Consider the following 21,300-nt stretch of genomic DNA (forward strand, 5'->3'; position numbering starts at 1 on the left):
GATGTCTTATGTTAAATACTCACAGGCTCCATCCATAAATGAAAATCAGCAGTCAAGTCACTATTTGCACACTTCATCTAGTGAATATATTTTAAAAATCTATGTATATACATTTATGTAGTGAAGAAAAGTCATTAGCTCAACGACCAATTTTAGTGTTTTACTAACATAGGAAAATACAGGGAAGCTACTCGGGATATTGTTCTTTCTCGTGATATTTCTTCCATCACTTCTATTAACTATAATTTTTTGGAGAATTAGATGAAAAGTATATCAGGAATAGAGATATGCTGCGAAAACGAGAAAGACATTTGTCAAAATTTAATAGGGTGGAGGTATGGCTGTGTGGTAAGAAGTTTGCTTCCCAACCACATAGCTCCGGGTTCAGTCGCACTGCGTGACACCATGGGCGAGTGCTTTCTACTGTAGCTTCCGGCCGATCAAGAACTTGTGAGTGGATTTGGTAGATAGAAACTGAAAGCCTGTCGTAAATATATATATATATATATATATATATATATATATATATATATATGTATATATATATATATACATATAGCTTAATTCCCATTCATCTATCGCACCATATTTCTCCACTGTTAATTTCTTTCTTCTTTTTCTTTCTCCAAATTGCCTTTGACGTTAAATCTATTTACGTTTTTTTTGAAAAAAATAATAGTCTACGTTGGATCCATGGTTCTAGTTCACTAAAGCTAGTGAACTTAGGAAGTAGCCATCTGACGAATGGAAAACACACCTGTTCACCATCCAGGTAGAACCACATATGCCTCAGCTTCAGCGCTAATTTGCGCATCAACAGCCAAGGCATCCCTAGCCCACCCTTTAGCGGGTGTTGGCAGCAGACAGAGCTCTTCACAAGCGGACCTTTACTCTTCCGCAAAAAGCGGAAAAGGAGCCGTTCCAACTTGTTTAGCCACGAAACAGGACAAGGCACGACGGTAAGGCGGTAGGTAATCACAGAAGCGATAAACACCTTGGGTCTTTTATATGCAGCGTCACCACTCCCCGGCTGACAGATTTGGGAATAAACCCGTTCTGCTGCCAGTTCATGAAGACGCAAGTCAGCAGGTGCCCAAACATGTCTGGCATACTACAGTAAGGTTCGTAGGGAAGACCGTCTAGACCCGGCGACTTATCCCCGCCGCAGTCCACCAAAGCCTCTTCAACCTCCGCATCTGCAATCGGTCCTTCACAGCACTCCGCATCCCGCCCCGAGAAACACGGTAAACCGGCGAGGAAGTTCGTAAAGTCCTTCCTACACTCTTCCCCCTCCTCATAAGCAGTGCGAAATGCTCCTCAAAGACATTGCACATCTCCCCGGGCTGGTTTATCAAGTTCCTTTGATCATTTGTCAAAGACCTTATACAATTTTTATTACCACGTTGAGCCTCTATCACACGGGCCTATCCAGTGGCTTTGATTACTTCCTGTCCTACAGCATGTTGCTTAGCCCTGACTACGCACCCCTCATATTTGGCCTCGAAGTGCTGGTTCAGAATCAATCTCGCAGTCAATACTCGGGGCGCGTAACCAGATCTCAGTGCTTCATCTAAGTCCTTAACTAAGGCCCTTTCTATTCTATTTTTGATAGCTACTAATTCTTTACTAACTTTAATGGACTCATATTTAATGGCTCTTTTGAGGGCATACCATCATTTGTTATTTACAACGGTGGCACACAATGCCCTCAAAACTAACTGCCTAATCCGACTCCTGTACTCCTCATGAGTCAAAAGAGACTTATTGAGTTTCAGTAGCCAGATCACTTTCTATGCATCCTATCTAAGTCAAACTTAAAAGTCACAAATTTGTGATCGCTGTAGCTGACCAGCTTGCTCTCCGTCCGGATCGATAAGAATTGTTTTACACTCAATGCCCAGGTTTTTTTCTGAACAGCACAGCAACACCTCCCCCACTTCCTGGTGGGCATGAAGAAATAAACTTCTCGTAACCATTTAGGGGGGGAGAGAAATTCCTCTGACTGCTCAATCTAGACTCTGTAGCAACTATAATATCCATTTGGTGTGACCTGAGGTCATGTAGGAAACGATCTTGTTTCCAAGTCGATCTCAGTCTGCGCACATTTAAACATCCAGACTATACATAAAAATTTTTTTCAAATACTCACGCCTTCACGATCTATTTCTTCCGGGGCTTGCGGGGTACTATTGGTGAGGCCCTCATAAATTTGGGAAGAAAAATCTTTTCTTATGGCCCCAATGTCTGTTTCATATTCTTTTTCGAATAGATTATAATTAGTTTTAGTTATCGAATAAAATAACACGTCTTTGGGGACCATATTTTCGAATTTATGTGTTATGTCAATGAAATCTCTTAAATTTTGCAGTAGTGTTTTATTTCGTGCTGCTACTGCAGTGTTGTTAATGTCTGTGTGGGTTGGGTGGGACTTGGGCTGGGCAGATATTTTAGATTCTGCATGTTTTTTTCATTTTTTTTCTTTTTTGCTTTTGGGGTGGACAGGTTTTTTCTCCTTTTTTCCACTCTTTCCCACCCTCTTCTTGTTTTAGCTCTATTTCACACTCCGTCTCAGCTGTTAAATTCTCACTTACCTCCTCTTTTTTAGTTTCCTGTTGAGCTATTTCACTGGGTGGGGCAGCTTTAGCTTCGTCCCCTCCCTTTTAATCATTCCATTAAATTTTATAGGATCTCCGGTTCCGTATTGTATATTACGTTTTTTTTTTTTATTCCAGTTGCTTGGGCGAAGTTAACATTTCCTTTTACAAATCGTTCAGCCGTTGGCATGTCTCTCAATTCCATGCTCAAGGCGGTTTTAGTGGTGCTAGGACCAAAACTTTTACTGGTACTGGGACTGGCTTTATTACGTATTTTCACAGGTGATTTCTCCATGCTTTTTCTTATTCACTGGAAATTTGTTTGTACGAGTCAATTGCCCCCACCCCCTCATACAAGGAGGAAAACAAAGCAACACAAGTCTACCATCGGCAGATAACAAATTGTTCCAAACAAACAATGTAATAACAGTTCAACAAACAAATATTAACAGTAAAATGAACAAAAATTCGCAATAATCACTAACCGTAAAAAAGACGACCGACACCAAATGGCGCGCTAAAGATTCTGCCATCTGACTGCTTTAATAACAATGATGATAATGATTTCTAATTTTGCCTCAAGAGCAGCAATTTTGGGGAAGGGGATGAGTCGATTACATCCACCTCAGTATTCAACTGGTACTTATTTTATCGACCCTAAAAGGATGAAAGCAAAGTCGACCTCGGCGGAATTTTAACTCAGAACGTAGCGACGGGTGAAATCTTTTCTACTCTAGGCACAAGGCCCGACATTTTTTGGGAAAAAGCCAGTCAATTAGTTCGACCCCGGTACGCAGCTAGTACTTAATTTATCGACCCCGAAAGGATGGAAGGCAAAGTCGACCGCGGCGGAATTTGAACTCAGAACGTAACGGCAAACGAAATACTGCTAAGCATTTCGCCCGGCGTGCTACGTTTCTGCCAGCTCGCGCCTTTAACAATTATAGTAATAGTAATGGAATAATAACGCTTCGTATTTATAAGCCATGCTCTCTCTATCAGTCTCACTACATCTCTCCCTTTCTCTCTCTCTCTCTCTCTCTCTCTCTCTCTCTCTCTCTCTCTCTCTCCCTCTCTCTCTCTCTCTCTCCATCTATCTATCTATATATATCTATCTATTTATCTATCTAACTATTACTTTTTCTCTTGATCCACCAAAGATACTTTTTACTGTTTCTACACGGTAGACGAAGACCTACATCATCCTTCTTTATAATGTACAGATTGAATTTTCTCCTTTCTTGCCCTTCCACGAAACGTTTTAGTAAAACCATAAAACATACCGTTTCATGTCACAGAATCCGGCCATAGGATTATTTTTCTCCTCCAAGAGGAGTTCACTTTGCTCACACTGCTCAGGTTTGTCAAAAGAATACTAAATATTCTTTTCATTCTTTCTTCATTTGACAAAGGGTATGCACCTGTGCTTTGCCGTTGTTTTTTGTTTTTGTAGTTAAAGCAATAGTAGTAACAGAAATAGCTGTAGAAACAGTAGTAGTAGTAGTAGTAGTAGTAGTAGTAGTAGTAGTAGTAGTAGTAGTAGTAGTAGTAGTAGTTGTAGTGGTGGTGGTGGTGGTAATTTTAGTAGTAGTAGTAGTAGAAGTAGTAGTAATAGCAGTACTAGTAGTAGTAGTAGTGACAGTGGTAATAGCAGCAGCAGCAGCAGCAGTAGTAGTAGTAGTAGGAGGAGGAGGAGGAGTAGTTGCTGTTGTTGTTGTTAAATATATGAAGGAAAAATTTGAATTACTATCACGTGTATCTCCTAAAAGTGCCATTGGTGTCTTATATCCTGCTGCTGCATAATTACATTTATGCTTCTTATGCAGTTTCATTCAATTAGTTCCCTTCTTTGTGCAGCGGGAAGCCATATTTAGTTAAAAATACACAAGAATAAAATTTTGCTCAAAAAACTTCCAAACCTAGCAGAACATACCTCTTCCGAATGTGGAAAGACGTCCGAGTTTTCCAGAAAGTTTTCCTCCCAAAAATATTTTAATGTACAATTGTACGTGGAAAAACAAGTCTGACAAGCAGCACCGCATACTTCATACACACACACACACACACACACACACGCACGCACGCACACGCACACACATGCACACACACACACACACACGCACACACACACACGCACATACACGTACACACACAGAGACAAACACACACATACAAACACACGCACATACACACACAGATAAACAGACAAACAAACACACGCACACACACATACACGTACACGCAGGCAAACACACACATAAACACACACAGACAAGCACACTCACACACAAACACACAACCACATCAATTTATATATATATACATATATATACATTCATATATACAGGGGTTGGACAAAATGCAAACTCTTAGCTTCATAGCATAACATTTTTGAAATATCTATAAAACCGCCAAAAGCGTGTTTATTATAATAATTGTAATTATTATTATTATTTTATTTATTTATCATAAGTGCTGCTTAATATGTTTTGCTAAAATTGCTGTTTCTTTTCAGATATCATCAGAAAAAGGTAAGTAAAATTCATTGAAATGACAGATCTATTGGACTTTCAAAGAGATCAAATTGTTGTTGCTCGTATGGCAAGCGCTAGCGTAACGAAAACAGCCGAAATATTTGGTTATCAAGAAGTACTGTTTCGAAAATAATGACAAAACTGCAGAAGAAAACCAAAACTTTCAGATAATGACCGTAGGACTCTTACACGAATTGTTAGAAAGGATCACAAAAGTACAGCTCCCAAAATTACTGCAGAGCTTAATGACCACCTCGGGAACCCAGTTTCGACAAAGACTGTTCTCCAGGAGCTGCACAAAGTCGGATTTCACGGGAGGGCTGCAATCAGAAAATCACTACTTTCAAAATCAAGCGTTGCAAAGCATTCAGAGTGGAGTAAAAACCTACAGAATTCGTCCCTAGAGCAGTGGAAGAATGTTATTTTCTCGGACGAGTCATCCTTTACCTTATTTCCGACCACCGGCCGAGTATACGTATGGAGACAGCCAAAAGAAGCATTTGACCCAGACTGACTTCTTCCAGTTGTTAAACATGGAGGTATATCTTGGAAATTACATATCACAACTACCCAACGAACGGGAAAGTGAATCTCTCAGCAGTTTTTGCTATGCTTTTGCAGTTTTAATAACAAACCATGTAACTCTGCCTCCGGTTTTGGAGTACTATTTTATTCCACTTTGTTTTGCATTTATGTGCTTATTCGGGTTTGTGTGTGTATATATATATATATATATATATATATATATATATATATATATATGGTGCGATGGGTAAATTGTCGCTATTTCATATTTTTATTTTGGTGTATGAGCGTGGTTTGTTTTCGATTTTATCGACTACACAATATAGTAGGGTCAGTTGGACACCATCTGTGAGTAAAACATCATGATGCAATTCATACTATCATACTGCCAGAAATTTTGAAATGACATGCTGTACTGCTTGGCATTCGCGCTGTAAGCTCCAGTACGAACATTTCAGAGTGTTTGGGTGTCAATCTGAGTGTTTGCCGTGTCCCCAAACCATATACCGAGAGAGATAAAAATCAAACATATAGTCAACATCATGTTGTTTGGGGTGATCACTAGTGATGTTGACGTAATGCTTCCATTCATCTTCCCACACGGCCGGCCTCAGACTCAACACGGAGGCCTACATCAATTACCTGGAGGAGGTAGTGCTGCTCTGAGTCAAAATTGTGGCCGCTAGAAGACCCTTGTCTGGGAACAGGATTCTGCACCATGCCACACAAGCAGGAGAACCCAGTCATGTCTGTCAGACAATTTCTGCGACCACATCACCTCAAACGTCTGGCCACCTAACTCCCAAGACTGCAACCCCCGCAGTTGAGTGAGAGACCAGCAAAACTCCTTGTAACACCTAAGATGAACTGAAGGCAAGGAATATGGTATTATTCACCAAGTTAACCAAGGAGACCGTCCAGAATTACAAGAGACAACGGCGATTTTATTGAATAAATTTACTCTTTAAGTATTTCAAGATATTTTTATGTAATTTTGGTAAATATATCTGTTAAAATGGGATGTCAGTGTTATTTTCATTTTTGCGTGAAAGGTAGAGGCTAAGGGGTGAAGCATTTGTGACCCTAAGAAGCTTGCTGATAATACAGAAGATTTTCTGATACTGGTTTCAAATTTTGGCTCGAAGTCAGTACTTTAGTGAGAGGGGGGAAGACGATTATATCGACCCCAGTTTTCAGCTGGTTCTTATTTTATCAACCTTATCGACCCTACAAAGGATGATAGACAAAGTCGGTCTCGGCGGAATTTGAACACAGAACGTAATGCTTAGCGTTCTACCCGCTCGCTGTCTTAGAAGTTTTACCCGATATTACCACGGATTCAGAAGAGACGGCAATAACTCTGAATAGATCCTGCAGTTCCTACATGGGGTAAAGTATCTACGATGTTTATTACACTTACATATATTTCATTTTTATTCTATATTTACTGTGTTTCTATGAGATTATTGGTTATGTTATAATAAACTCTTTAGTCATAACTCGGAACAACGGGTGTGTTAAATCTCAGCTGCAATTATTGTCTGTTATGAATAAAAGTACGATATCCTTTGTGCGGTGCAGTGTGGTGTGGTGTGGTGTGATATGAGGTGATGTATGAGGGAAAGAGAGAGAGAGAAAAAAAGAAAGAAAGAGAAAGTGAGAGAGTAAGAAATTAACATGTTATTCCCATTTCAATTGTGCCGATACTATGGATACACCAGGGAATATTTACAATTTACGCAGAAAACTATCCTGTTTGATTATATTTCAGCGATCTGTATTTAAGTGGAACTATCTATAAATTTCCAATTCGCGCGCGCACACGCATACATACAGACAGACATATAGACACACAAAATACACGCAGAGATAATATCACGCAAATACACACACACACACACACACACAAACATATATATATATATATATATATATATATATATATATATATATATATAATTATATATATCGCATACGCGTACAGTAAAATTCTGTAGACAATGCTATTAATATTATTATTTTTATTAAGGTGGCTAACTGACAGAATCGTTAACAAGCCAGGCAAAATGCTTAACGACATTCCATTTGTCTTAACATTCTGAGTTTAAATTCTGTCGAGGTGTATTTTGCTTTTCATCCTTTCGGGCTCGAGGAAATAAGTACCAGTTACGCACTGGAGTCGATGTAATTGACTCTCCACCTGAAATGTCAGGCCTTGTGCCTATAGTAGAAAAGATCATTATCATTATTATTATTGTTGTTATTATTAATAGAGAGTTATGATTACTTTTACCTCAATATTCACCTAGATGGACATGGACTGTAAAGTGTACAATTTAACAAATGGAATTATTAACTAATAATTCCGGATATTATAACAACGCTTAAATTCGATTTCTATAGACAAGCACTTAATTCTTTCATTAATCCACCGACAAGTAATTATTCTTTAATTCCTCAGCCAATGAAATAGCGTTTCCTTTTTTAAGCCGGTACAATTTTAAAATTGCAAACCACCGTTTTGCACTTCTGCGTGACTGTTGCTGCTGCTGCCGCAGCTACTGTTACTGCTACAGAGTCTGCTGTTATTGCTATCGGTGTGTCTGTTATTACTTCAGCTGCTGCTATTGCTGCTGCCATTGCCGTTATCGTCGCCGTTTCCTGGTTTTATTCGCTCCATCTTTTAATGCTTCACGGTTTACTTTCACTTTTGATTATTACCACGTAACAAAACAATTCCGTTTTCAGTGGGGGAGAAAAAGTGAAAAACGAAAAAAAAAAAATTAAATTAAAATTGCAATAGAATTACTGTGCTAAAATTGATAAAGCCAATGAACCATATGGAATATTTACAAGAATACTCGTGTGCCAAACGTTACTATGGAAACGTTTCGACTATCGTCATATTTTCATCGCTCCCTCCACCTCCTGTCTGAGATATAATTATTGATTATGCTGGATAACGTAAAGATCAAAACTAATCTTCCTTTTATTCTCTTTAGAACCTTATACTGACAAAAGCCTACATCAAAGCACATAGATCTTTTACAGGCGTATTATAAGCTAACGAATTAATTTTCCTTCCACGTACATGCAAACTCGAATGCAACTACGTATAGTAGCAGTCATAGATCTGTGGAAATAGACATTCTAGTCATTTCCCATTCCTGTCAGCGTGCAAATATTCTCTTATATGCTGTCGTATACCTGCCACCGATGTACTCAGGTGAGTAGAAGCGCGTATATTCCGTGTGGAACACTGACACACTGATTCACGGAAAAAATGTAAAACACACACACACACACACACACACACATAGATCCATAGGTATATACATACATACATACATACATACATACACATATACATACATATATGTGTGTGTGCATAAACCTACGTGTGAGTTCATTGCGTCCAACTAATTACACAAAAGACAAATAAACAAACGCATCTGTATGCGTGCGCACACACCACAAATACGCTAACAGAGATATGTGCGTGCACACACACACACTCACATCTATACGGGAAATAACAGTATTTGGATTCATTCGATGTATATATGAGGTGATAAGTTGAGAAAGTGAGAAAGGAATTTATTGTTTCCGTAAGTTATTAACCGAAAGAGTTTGTCTGCAGACACACAGCAGGTGTTGTGTGCTATTAAGCACAGTGAAATGGCCACTCTGTTTAAAGCGGTGAAAGCAATTATTGCAACAATTGCTAGAACAAACAGAACAACATCAACGATAGCAACTATTCAAACATAGCCTGACATAACATCAGTTTGAATATTCTGTAAGTATAAACTTTATATATACACATTTACTTAAATTCTTTTGGAAGCTAATCGATATTTATCCAGTCGTGATGGAGGGTGGTGGTACGTGAGAATGAGATGATTTGCTTTGCTTTCATATCAGTACCCCTGATAGATTATTTCAGAGGCAGATAATTGAAGTGTTGTAAGAAATGGTGTCAAATAAAACTACATTTTCTTTATGACAGCTATGAGGAGAATATGTAGTCGTCATTGTGCGAAGCAGCGTGGAGATCTATCTCTATTCACTGGCGTAGTATGCGTGAACGCATGTGAAAAATTGCAGTGCTCTGATAATTCATTATTTTAATTGATTTAATTAGCTATTAAAAACATATTTACTAGATATTATTCTTATGTTTAGAAAGATAACTTAGTATATGTGCTTGTATGATATTTCAAAGGTCTTTATATATGTGTATATTCATCTGTGAAAATTCAGTAAATGAAATATATCTCATCAATGAGAATGTGAATAAGTGAGTCTACGTGTGACGATCTGCATGCATGTATATGTATGTGTACATGTGTAAGTGAATGTGGGGAATTTAAGAATTAGAATCGATTGATATGACGATCGTTGTATAAGAAAATAGACTTTCTTTTTCATATCAATGACTGTATTTTACTAGGTTAGAGAAATGTGACGTTGTGGCGTTCAAACCCCTTCTATCCGAGTTTAATAATGTAAGTGATGTTACAAATACATTAATGAGAATTGAAATAGGCTCACAATTTCAGTTTATCAAGTCTATTGTACTTTGATATTCTTGAGAGAAACATGTAGAATACACCAGAGTTAATTGTACTCCTTATACTTTCCACAGAGTATAGGGAGTTGAGAATAGTCAATCGAGACAAACAATTCTACTCTTTCTAGGGCGACGGACTGCAAAATCTTTTGAACACGGAAAAAAATTCTTTATGTTATCTAGTTACTTCATTCATGTTCTGATTTCAAATCTCAACAGGGCCGACTTAACCATCCTCCCAGGGTCAATAAAATAATATTAGTTAAATGTTAGAAATGACTATTATCTAACAGGAGAGGAGCAAGTGTTAAGCTCTAGTCCCTACAACATCTTATGTCCGGGATTTACGTTCCGAGTTTTTGCGGAAAACCACTTCACATTTGCCTACGATGCTACTGGAAATGCATGAACCTCACACCATTACATTTCTTCCGTCCATAATATTTAAGAATTTCATATATGGTCAAAATCAAAAGTAAAAGTTTGGAACCAGGTAACAGACCCATTTCATCAGGTGCGCGTCACAAAATGTGATAACATAAATATTTGGTGAAAACCATCGATTTTCGAATTCTTATTTTTTTTATGATTCTATATTGGAGCTACTTGTTTAATTACTTAATGACTTAATCTGTAATTGATTACAAAGGAACGTGCATCAGATAGACATTCCTGGTTATGTTGTCGACTATTGTTTCTGTGCTTGATTCTCGCCTGGTTCAACTTAAAATACTCAAACACACTTATAAATGTACTTCTGTGTGTGTATATTGTACATCTCCATCTATATGTATAAAACACATGATCGCTAAGTTAACCATTTCGCGAACTATAGATGCCCATTGAACTCGGTTCTTTATTGTCTTGTTGAGATTACAGGTGAATATCTACCTGGTTACAATTTATAATAAATACTTGAAACGTTGCTACAATACATCTTAGCTAAACTGAACAGCTAGACAAACTGAAGATATAGAAAAGAGTCCCCTACTCAAAATGCTTGTACTATGCCTTTAAAAACTATGATAAATTTCAAGAGTCATATAAAAAATGGCAATTCAATTCCTTTTTTAGGTTGAAATAATTTCTGGTGATTTCAAAGTATCTGCTGGTGGATGTTAGCGTCGTTGGTTACAGGTTTCCATGGAGATAATTACTGGATAGTAGCATATATAATGATGAAGACATAAGAATTAGCTAATACGGTGCAGAACAAATATTTTAAAGGGGCTTCATTCTTAAAGTAATAATTTTCATTGTGTGGGATTTTTACATTTTTAGCCGACGTACAACGGCTGAAAACAGCAGCACACATGCATGCATACAAACATACACACATACACGCATACATGCATACATACATACATACATACATACATACATACAAACATACATATATATATATATATATATATATATATATATATATATATATATATATATATATATATACATGCATACATACATGCATACATGCATATATGTGTATAAGTCGGTATACGTCGTTCGGACGTTGGTGAGAGAATGTCCAACCATATATATTCCGGATTTCAGTGTTCTGGGTTTAAATCCCTCTGAAATCAACTTTTCTTTTTATTCTGTTACGGTCGATAAATAGTGTGGCCGTCAAATGCTGGTGCTGCACTTTTACCTCCTGTTTGCCACATCTTGAATATTACACTGATATACGAAGTGCTCGTAAGCGTGTCTATGTCTGCTCTACATAAACTGCGGCATGGTACATAGTGATAAATCGTACGCGATAGCAACTGACGGTTTTATATTATATATACATTGTATGATATAATGGTTTTATGTATAGCTTATATTATTTATATACACTTTATTATATATATATATATATATATATATATATGATCGGCCATTATTATGATTGACCGTTGACTGAACACTATTCAATTTTTTTTCTCCGTGTTTTTCTCCTTGTCTCCGTATTCTTTCTGTTGAAGAGCGTAGCTCGAAACGTCAAAGACTTTCCGTATTCCCGAGCGTCATACTAATATATACTTTTGTTATTTACACCACCTGTCCTCGTCTGTTGTTATTTTTTGTATATTCTCCCATATATATATATATATATATATATATATATATATATATATAGACGTTTTATTATCATTATTTTATGACTTTTACTTTGTATTATATTAGACTTATTTATCGTGCATTTACTTAATTAATTTTTCTATATGTGACTGGATTTTCATGGATGAGTTCGTGAACTTTGGTCCTTTTCTCTAAAACTACATATATATATATATATATATATATATATATATATATATATATATATATATATATATATATATATATATATATATACATGTATGTGTGTATATATCCTATATATTATATCCCGGAAAGTTTTCATTTACCAAATTCCACTCACAGCGTAAAGGTCAAGCCAATTCTAAGGTTAAGTTTTAAAATATTGTTGTGGGTATTGCACAATGTGATTGAAACAAGAACTGCAGGGTAGTGCAGTAAAATTTTAAACACAGTCCCATGCCTCTGCCCTTTGCAAAAGAGTACTTTCCTAGAGAATCTCTCTTCTCAGCTATTACATCAACTTAGTTTATTGTGGCAAAAGTTCTTAAAATGTTTCTCTGAGACTACTTTGTGTGTGTGTCTGTCTGTCTGTATATGCGCGTATAAATGTATATGCTTCTATAAATATCCATGTATGCATGTATATGTATGTATGTGTACGAATATATGCGTGTGCATGTGCAAATGTACAAATGTGTAGATGTTTTAATTATAACAATCTCATACTCTAATGAGTGATGAGAATATTCCTTGTGTAATAAGAACATTCCTTGAGTGATGGGGACATTCCTTTAGTGACGATAACTTTCCTTGAATGGTAAAATTATTCCTTAAGCTATAGGTACGTTTCTGGAAATTTTCGGCAGAATGCATGCAGGCTACTCCGAATAATTGTAATCCAACCTGACCAAGTTCGATAATTCACATAAGAGATTCGAACTCAGTACCACAAATAAACAGTAATAATCATAACACTAGAATAAGTACCAGGCTTAAAAAGATAGGTACTAAAATTCTTCAAGGCGGCGATCCAGCATGGCCACAGACCGAAACAAATAAGAGGCAAAGGAATTTGTGTGTGTAGAGAGAGAGAGAGAGGAGGAGGAGGAGAGGAGGAGAGGGAGAGAGGGAGAGAGAGAGAAAAAGTGAGAGAAAGGGCGAGATGGAGAGAGAGAGAAAGAGAGAGAGAGAGAGAGAGAGAGAGAGAGAGGTATGCTAATTTGAGATATCATTTACCATTTCAAACTTTAGATCAAGGATAATTTCAATTAAGATCTACCAAACAGTCATTCATTTAACAATCTTTTTCCTGTCTTGTGATAATTTAAAGAGATGGACTGGGTTGTTTCATGTTAAGTGTCACAAATATAGACACAACGAAGCACTTCGTGACTATACTAACAATTTAGTCCCCACGGCCATAATTTTTGTGGAAATGCTTTGGCTATTATTGAGCAGCTGAAATATTGGTTTCAAATTTTGGTACAAGGTCAGAAATTCCGGGGAACGGACTAAGTCGATTAGACTGAACCTAGTGCTCAACTGGTTCTTATTTTCTCGACCTCGAAAGGTAAGTCGACTTCGGCGGAAGTTGAACTTAGAAGGTAAAGATGGACGAATTGTCGCTAATCATTTTGCTAACGATTCTGCCAGCTCGTCGCCTTGTGGAGCTGGAATATTGATGTAATGACTGTGCCTTCACCTCATGTTTGCGTATGACAGAGAGAGAGGGAGAGAGAGACAGAGAGAGACAGAGACAGAGAGACAGAGAGACAGAGACAGAGAGAGAGACAGACAGAGAGAGAGACAGACACAGAGAGAGATAGACAGAGAGGCAGAGAGAGAGACAGACAGAGAGAGAGACAGAGAGGCAGAGAGAGACAGAGAGAGAGACAGACAGTGAGAAAACGAGAGAGAGAGAGAGGGGGGAGAGACAGGCAGTGAGAATACGAGAGAGAGAGAGAGAGAGAGTGTGTGTGTGTGTGTGTGTGTGTGTGTGTGTTTATCAATATAAATAATTTGAGACCAAAAAGTAATAATTCACAAACTATCCAATCTGTCTGCCCAGGAAAGAGAATCTGACCCCGGTTCCAAACTGTTCCTGTTTGACTGTGCTTGTAGCACATCACTTCAATCTTACACATTTTCATAAATTAAGTGCATGTAGCTAGAGCAACTACTGCACTCAGTTTGTCCTACTGGCACATATAGTTGTTCGATGCGATAGTGATGTCGAGGCCTATTGCAACATTGACATGTTTAATGTGTTGATCGTGTATAGCTAGGCCAACATGTACTTAGGCTTACATGTACCCAGGCATATATGCAGCTAGTCATACACGTAGCTAAGCCTACGTGTAGCCAGGTCTACATGCACCTAGGCCTACATGTAGTTAGATCTACATGTGGATAGGCATATTGTTACATTCAGTTACTCGATGTGGTAGCGATCTGTAGCTTGGGCCTGCATGTAATTAGGGATGCTGGTAGTTTCGGTTGTTCGATTTAGAAGTCATTATTAGGTTGATCTACATATAGGCCAACTGATGCATTCAGTTGCTTATCATGTGGTCGTGTTTAGATAGGCCTACATGTAGCTAGTGATACTGGTACATTAGTAAAAGTTATTTCTTTTACTCTTCCTCTCTCTCTCCCTCTTTCTTTCTTTCTTTCTCTTTCTTCCTCTCTTTCTCTCTCTCTCTTAGGACTTATATCATTTTCGCTTTAATAAAACTATTAGATACCCCAATATGATGGTCATGTATAACTGGACTTATATACAGCTAGGCATCTTGCCACATTCCATTGTTCGATGTGTCAGCTATGATTCTGAGTTAATGAGTTGATATGATCTGTTATGTCAGCTGTTAGAAATACAGTTTTCTATAGTCAAAAAGGAGCCACGACGTGATTACACTACTTATTAGAAAAACAAACTCCATTAACTTACACTCTTGAAGAGAAACATCATTTTTTTGTTATTTTACTGAAGTGGAAATATAACAGGGTTTAAAAAGAAAGGCAAGAATAAAACTTAACAAATAATCCACCTGAGAAGTGCCAAGTAAACCTCAACGGTTTATAATAACAGTATCGGAAACGAATTCATTTCATAAATTACAACATAAAATTGAATAAAGTTAGAGTATGAGCATTGTAAAAGCAGAAAAACAAACAAAAAATTAGGCATTTTAGTAATTGATGAAAAATATGTCTTAATTCTTCCTAGTATAATAATAGTGGTTTCAATTTTGGCACAAAGTTAGCAATATTAGAGGAAGCAGTAAGATGGTATTATTGACCCCAGGTGCTCCGCTGGTATTTATTTTAGAGACCCAGAAAAGATGAAAAGCAAAGTCGACCTCGGTGACATTTGAACTCAGAACGTAAAAACGGGCAAAAGGCCTAATAATAATACTGATAATAATAATAATACTTTATTAGCCACCAGGGCCGAACACAAAGCATAGAGGACGATACACAGACGAGGGACACTGAGATTAAACGTGTAAACAGCTAACAAACACAACGATTAACAAAGAGATTAAATCAACAACATGCCTCCCCAGTAGTGGGGGGGATTCCACTGTAAGGTGACCAAAGAGACCTCACGCGCTTTGGACCCCCTAACACCGAAGGCTCCTCAGGAAGGCACCATCTCCTCCCTCTTCCGTCCGGCCTTCAGGCACACACTTAGAGTAGGCCCATTCACGCGGGCCGTTCTTGCCATATTCACCCACTTACTGAGTGACAGTACATCCCACTCCAACAGCAATTTCCTTTTCAGTTGGAACATGAAAAAGTCAATGAGGCCTTGGCCAAAGACGAAGGTACCTGTCTTCAACCTTTCAATTCCGTCAACCACACAATTTATTTTACCATAGCTACTAAAGAAAAATTGCCCTCCCCTCCTGGCCAAAGGAAGGAGGCAGAGCGATCTTCACAATGGACTCGGACAATAGCCGGATCCATCCTACACGTGACATTAACTGTTCTTCAAAGCTCCACAAGTCAGCAATGCGCTGACACTATACGAGAGCATACAGAACGGTTTCATCGCTCGACGTGCATCTCGGATAAGCCCGAGTGACTGCACACCCATGCCTGTAGAGCTTATCTCGATCCGTCAGCACTTCACGGTAGCACTGTCAGGCCAGGGATTTCTGGAAGTTCCCGGACGAAAGTCCTCCGGAAGAGAACAGCCAGTTGATCCCCATCTCCGACGCCCAGGTCCTCTCCGAACACGTCGTCACTCTTGCCTTCCACTAATCCCCTATAAAACTCCATGGTGGAACGTCCACCGACCGCATTGTCCGACAGGCCAAGGGTGGTGAGCGCTTGGAGACACTCTAGGTGCCAAGCGCCCCGCCTCAGTCCACGCCTGATCCAGGACTGTAGCTCCGCCAACGGGACGAGCTACGAAAAAGCGCATTCAATAAACGGCGACCACACCCACTCACCGTTAAGGTATCGCTGGAGATGTCGCAGCCTCAGCGCATGTCTGCGTATCCTCAGCCACGGCATGCCCAGTCTTCCATGCAATGTGTGCTGACAGCAAATGACCCTCTGACAAGTGGTACCTGTTCCGTCTACAAGAAGCGAAAGAGCAAACACACCAGCACGTTCAGCCACGAAATAGGACAAGGAATGACAGTCAGACGGTAGTATATGACAGATGAGATGTACGCATTCGCCACCTGCACCTGACCTTTCAGGGACAGCTTCTACTCGACCCGTTTCTGGGTGAAACTGGCCGCCCTATCTGTCACTTCACAGCAGTTATTGTCCACTTAGAGATCCGGACCGAACCAGATCCCGAGCAACTTAACAGGTCCTGCCGACCAGCGCCCCACCACGCTGTCACTTGGCATGGGTCACTCTTTCCAGATGCTGAGCTGCAGGCCCACTGATCTTTTCTGGTTGATCATTGCTCCTGTCACCGCTTCTTATTCCCTTGGGGTTGTGCCGACCATCTCGATTTCCGAGATGTCCGATATTGTCACAGTGACGTCGTCCGCATACGCTGACACGAATTCCGCATCCCAGTTCACGCGGGATAACCCTCGAAACTTCCAGCCTCCGCAGTAATGACTCGAGTGCCAGTACGTAAAAAAAAGGGGTGAGAGTAGGCATCCTTGACGGACTGAAAGTGCGATACTAAACGATACCGAGAGGTGGCCATTTACTTTGACCAGCGAACAGATGTCGCTGTACATTGCAATGATCCAGCCTCTGAAAACGGGACCGAAATCAGCCCCAAAATGGGACTTTGGTTAACAAACGTCAGCACCCACCCCCCTTCCCACACACCTCCAGCATGGCAGCTGGCTTACAAAACGATTTAAATAACAAGATACAGTATAGAACCTTTGAAACAGGTGAATTAGTCATAAACTTACAGCGCTCCAGAAGCACACTTCCAGCCAGGCCACAATCATCTGGGATATGCCGGTTCAAACTAGCAAAGAAATAAATGCTAGTCACCCAGAAATAATAGTCAAGGATTGGAGAAAAAACACTAGCTTACTGATAGACATTGCAATCCCTTCTGATCAAAATATTGTCAAAAAAGAAGTGGAGAAATTGTCCAAAGTACAAAGACTTAGAAATTGAAGTATTCAAAATGTGGGGCATGAAGTTAAAAGCAATACTAATAATAATTGAAACATTAGGCATGATAAAAAGTCATATGAGCACAAATTTATAAGCTATACCTGGATCCTCAACACTACACATTGTCAAAAAATTGCCCTGCTAGGAACAGCCCACATCCTACACAAGACACTATCAATTCAATAATATAGCCTAAACAAAACAACCCACAAATACAAGACACACTCTACACAGCATTTACCCAGTGAAATAAGGTCCCACCAGCAAGTCAGAAAACAAAAATATTGCACACTCAACACACAATACAAGCAGTAACACAACAAAAGACAGCACCACACCTCGAGGAGAAGAAGCTAACACAACACAGTACCGGGAAGAGTTCACACGCTCCTAACAGCAGCAAGGAACACACAACACTGCACACGAAGGTGTAGCGGATGATGCAGTAGAAATTTGCCTCAATCTACCAAATACTAAACAGTTACAGGATAATAATAATTCTTTCTTTATTGATCACAAGGTCTGTAAAACGTCTAGGCTAATACAAAGAGAAAGAAAAGTGGGAATTTACATAGAAACGTATGAACAATAAATGCAATAACAATTTACAAAAAGAAATATTGGCAAACAAAATCTCTAATAGGGGTTAAATTGCTGCATTTGGACAACCAAGGAACCCCACAGATCCCGGGCCACCCTTCTCATCAGGTGCACCATGGCATGTGCTCGTCTCTCTTCCGTCTTCATCAGCCTGCAGGCATCAGCTTAGAGTAGACACACTCCCTCGAGTCATACTCGCCTCACGCTTTCCTTTTCAAATAAAATTTTTAAAAGTCAGTGAGCCTTGGCCGAAGTGGAAAGTGTTTGTCTTCAACCCTTTCAGACTCGTTCACCACACAACCTATTTCGCCATAGCAACCAGGAAGAGGAATATTGCATGCCTTTACCGACCAAATAACAATAATGGGCTCAAATTTATCTAATAAAATATCTTAACTCTTTTACCATTAGAGTAATTGTTTAGATTTTGTCACCTTGATGAAATTTTACATTGGCCATTATTGTTTGTATCAAAGCTTCAATCAAAGAAAGGCAGTGAATTTTTTTAATCTCAATTAACAAAATTATTCAAAAATGTGCGTACATAGACTGGTATTTGTAAATGGATGCATCCATTTGTACCATTGATCGTGCTCTTTTCCATGAATGAACGTACCAATTTGTATGAATAGACGTACACATTTGCGTACACATTTGTGGTATGCAGCAGGTGGATGTTCACAAAGAAGGGTAGTAGAAAAAGAGAAGTTCGACCTTGTAATATGACACTTTATTCATAAACGATAGATCATTTGCAATGCGTTGCTAAATGTGAGATTTTTCTTTAATCCGAGAAAGCTTCTAGTGAATTATTTATGGGTGCTTTGAATTTCTAATGAATTATTTATAAGCTCTGTGAATTTCCCTCTTTGAACTTGTTTACTTCTTTGGTTTCCTACCTAAAGAATGAAAGAGGAAAACCACGGAGTTAAAAAATATGTACAGTACGCATGTTTTAAACATGCGACAAAGAATTTAATGTCTCTGTCCTTGACAGCTTTAAGGGCAAGAAATATACGTTTGTATTAACAATATCAGAAATAGAGTAAAATGCACGAGTAAAATATAGTCCTCAGTCGACACAGTGAAACAATAGGCATAATGGCTATGGCCAAAAAGAGCTGACGTAAGGCAGAACAAAAACAACAAAAAGAGTTGTCTGAGACTATGATTATTATTACATTGAATAAATGTTTGCGAATATTAGATTCTATTTAAGTTTAAATAATAGGATACATGACTCCAATATTATGCATTTAAGCTAAACGACTGCCAAAATAGTTTGATTGCCTCACGTTAGTGATACTACGTTTACATATACCCTTCAGAGAACATCAACATAGTGGTTTGACTTAGTGTAACTAACATCCAAATCTCCTCCAAACCACACCCAAGCATCAGAAAAAAGAAATAATGCGGAAAATAAATAAATCATTCCAAATAAAACCACAACGACCCCAGTTTTATTCTAATGTTTTACTTTATCAACCCTGAGAAAATGAAAGCAAAGCTGATCTCGCATGATTTCATCTCAGAACTTATACAGCAAGGTCAGACTCAAAGCATTTCGTCTGACTCTCTAACATTTCCACCAATCCATCCCAGTGGACATATTGGATTACGTAGTCCTAGATATACTCTCTCTCTCTCTTTCTGTCTGTCTGAAGGTCTCTTCCTCCCTCTCTTTCTCTCTCTATCTCTCTCTGTGACCACAAGATAATATGGTCATGCCTGGATTATCTTTGATTATAGATCTGCTCATTCGGGATTGATTTAGTGATAAATACCAACAAAAGCAACAATGTGCTTCGTGGAGCAAACAACTTTTTCATTAGAAACTCTTAACCACATTTGAAATAGGAATCGCCTGTTTAAAATCTCGAAATCTAATTATAGGAATCTCGTAATACAATCATTGTAGCTAGAATGCCATAATCACATAGGTTAGAGAAAGTGATTCTTCATAGTCCTTTTGAACCATGGGAGGAGCGAAATCATTCAACTTTAACACAAAACAAACTTGCTAGCTACTAACCCCATCAAATAAGAATGCAAGAATTGAGTTTCCAGTATAATATCTGTAGTATCTATATTGGTTTGTTACGAATATAAACGTTAGTTAGAACACCTATTTATAACCAGTACCTTCATATTAGATATCATTAGTAATTTTGGGGGAGTTATTGATTATTCAAAATTTACTCAACTCACAGTGTCATGCAGATTATAGAAAAGCTATTTATAAACAATCATGTCTATAAATACTCAAAATCTACCCATTCACTCACTCACCTTCAATATAATTCTCTTCCTCCTGCTTTCACTCTCTCTCTCTTTCTTTCTCTTTCTCACCACTCTCTCTATCTTTCTCTGTCATTCTTTTTCTGCTTTATTTCTCTCACACCAATATACACACAATCCTGTACACATTAATCTTCAAGCATAAATACAAATACGTACAAACACATATGTGTTTGTGTGTAAGTGTGTGTGTGTAAGTGTGTGTGTGTGTGTGTGTGTGTGTGTGTGTGTGTGTGTGTGTGTGTGTGTGTGTGTGTGTTTGTGTGTAAGTACGTACGTGTATGTGCAGATAGTTTTATGTATGTATTAAGATTTCTCTCCAGGCTGCTAGAATCCAAGCTATAATCTCGGAGATCTGAGTCTGCGACACTCCAATTACTAGGTGCAGTTATTTGCGTACTTTCATGTCACCAAATCTCTTACGGAATACAAACAATTGTTGTTTCTATTGTACATTAACTATTAAGCATTCTGAATATTTTTATATCAA

The 21,300-nt window shown here is 38.4% G+C and overlaps 1 protein-coding gene across 3 annotated transcripts in view; it reads left to right on the plus strand.

The window, feature by feature from the left end:
- Positions 1-7,721: 7,721 nt before the first annotated feature.
- Positions 7,722-21,300, plus strand: part of LOC106868424 (uncharacterized) — a 63,087-nt gene continuing 49,508 nt past the window's right edge. For 2 of the 3 annotated variants that reach the window (XR_016244010.1, XM_014913668.3), the window contains exon 1: positions 7,724-9,452. The gene's annotated coding sequence lies outside the window, so the exon portion shown is untranslated. Of the gene's footprint in view, positions 9,453-21,300 lie in introns of all 3 variants that reach the window. The other variant, XM_052972426.2, reaches the window with a different exon arrangement.

This window comes from Octopus bimaculoides, chromosome 13, assembly GCF_046866305.1.
Source record: "Octopus bimaculoides isolate indiv1 chromosome 13, ASM4686630v1, whole genome shotgun sequence".
In the NCBI taxonomy this organism is placed as follows: Eukaryota; Metazoa; Mollusca; class Cephalopoda; order Octopoda; family Octopodidae; genus Octopus; species Octopus bimaculoides.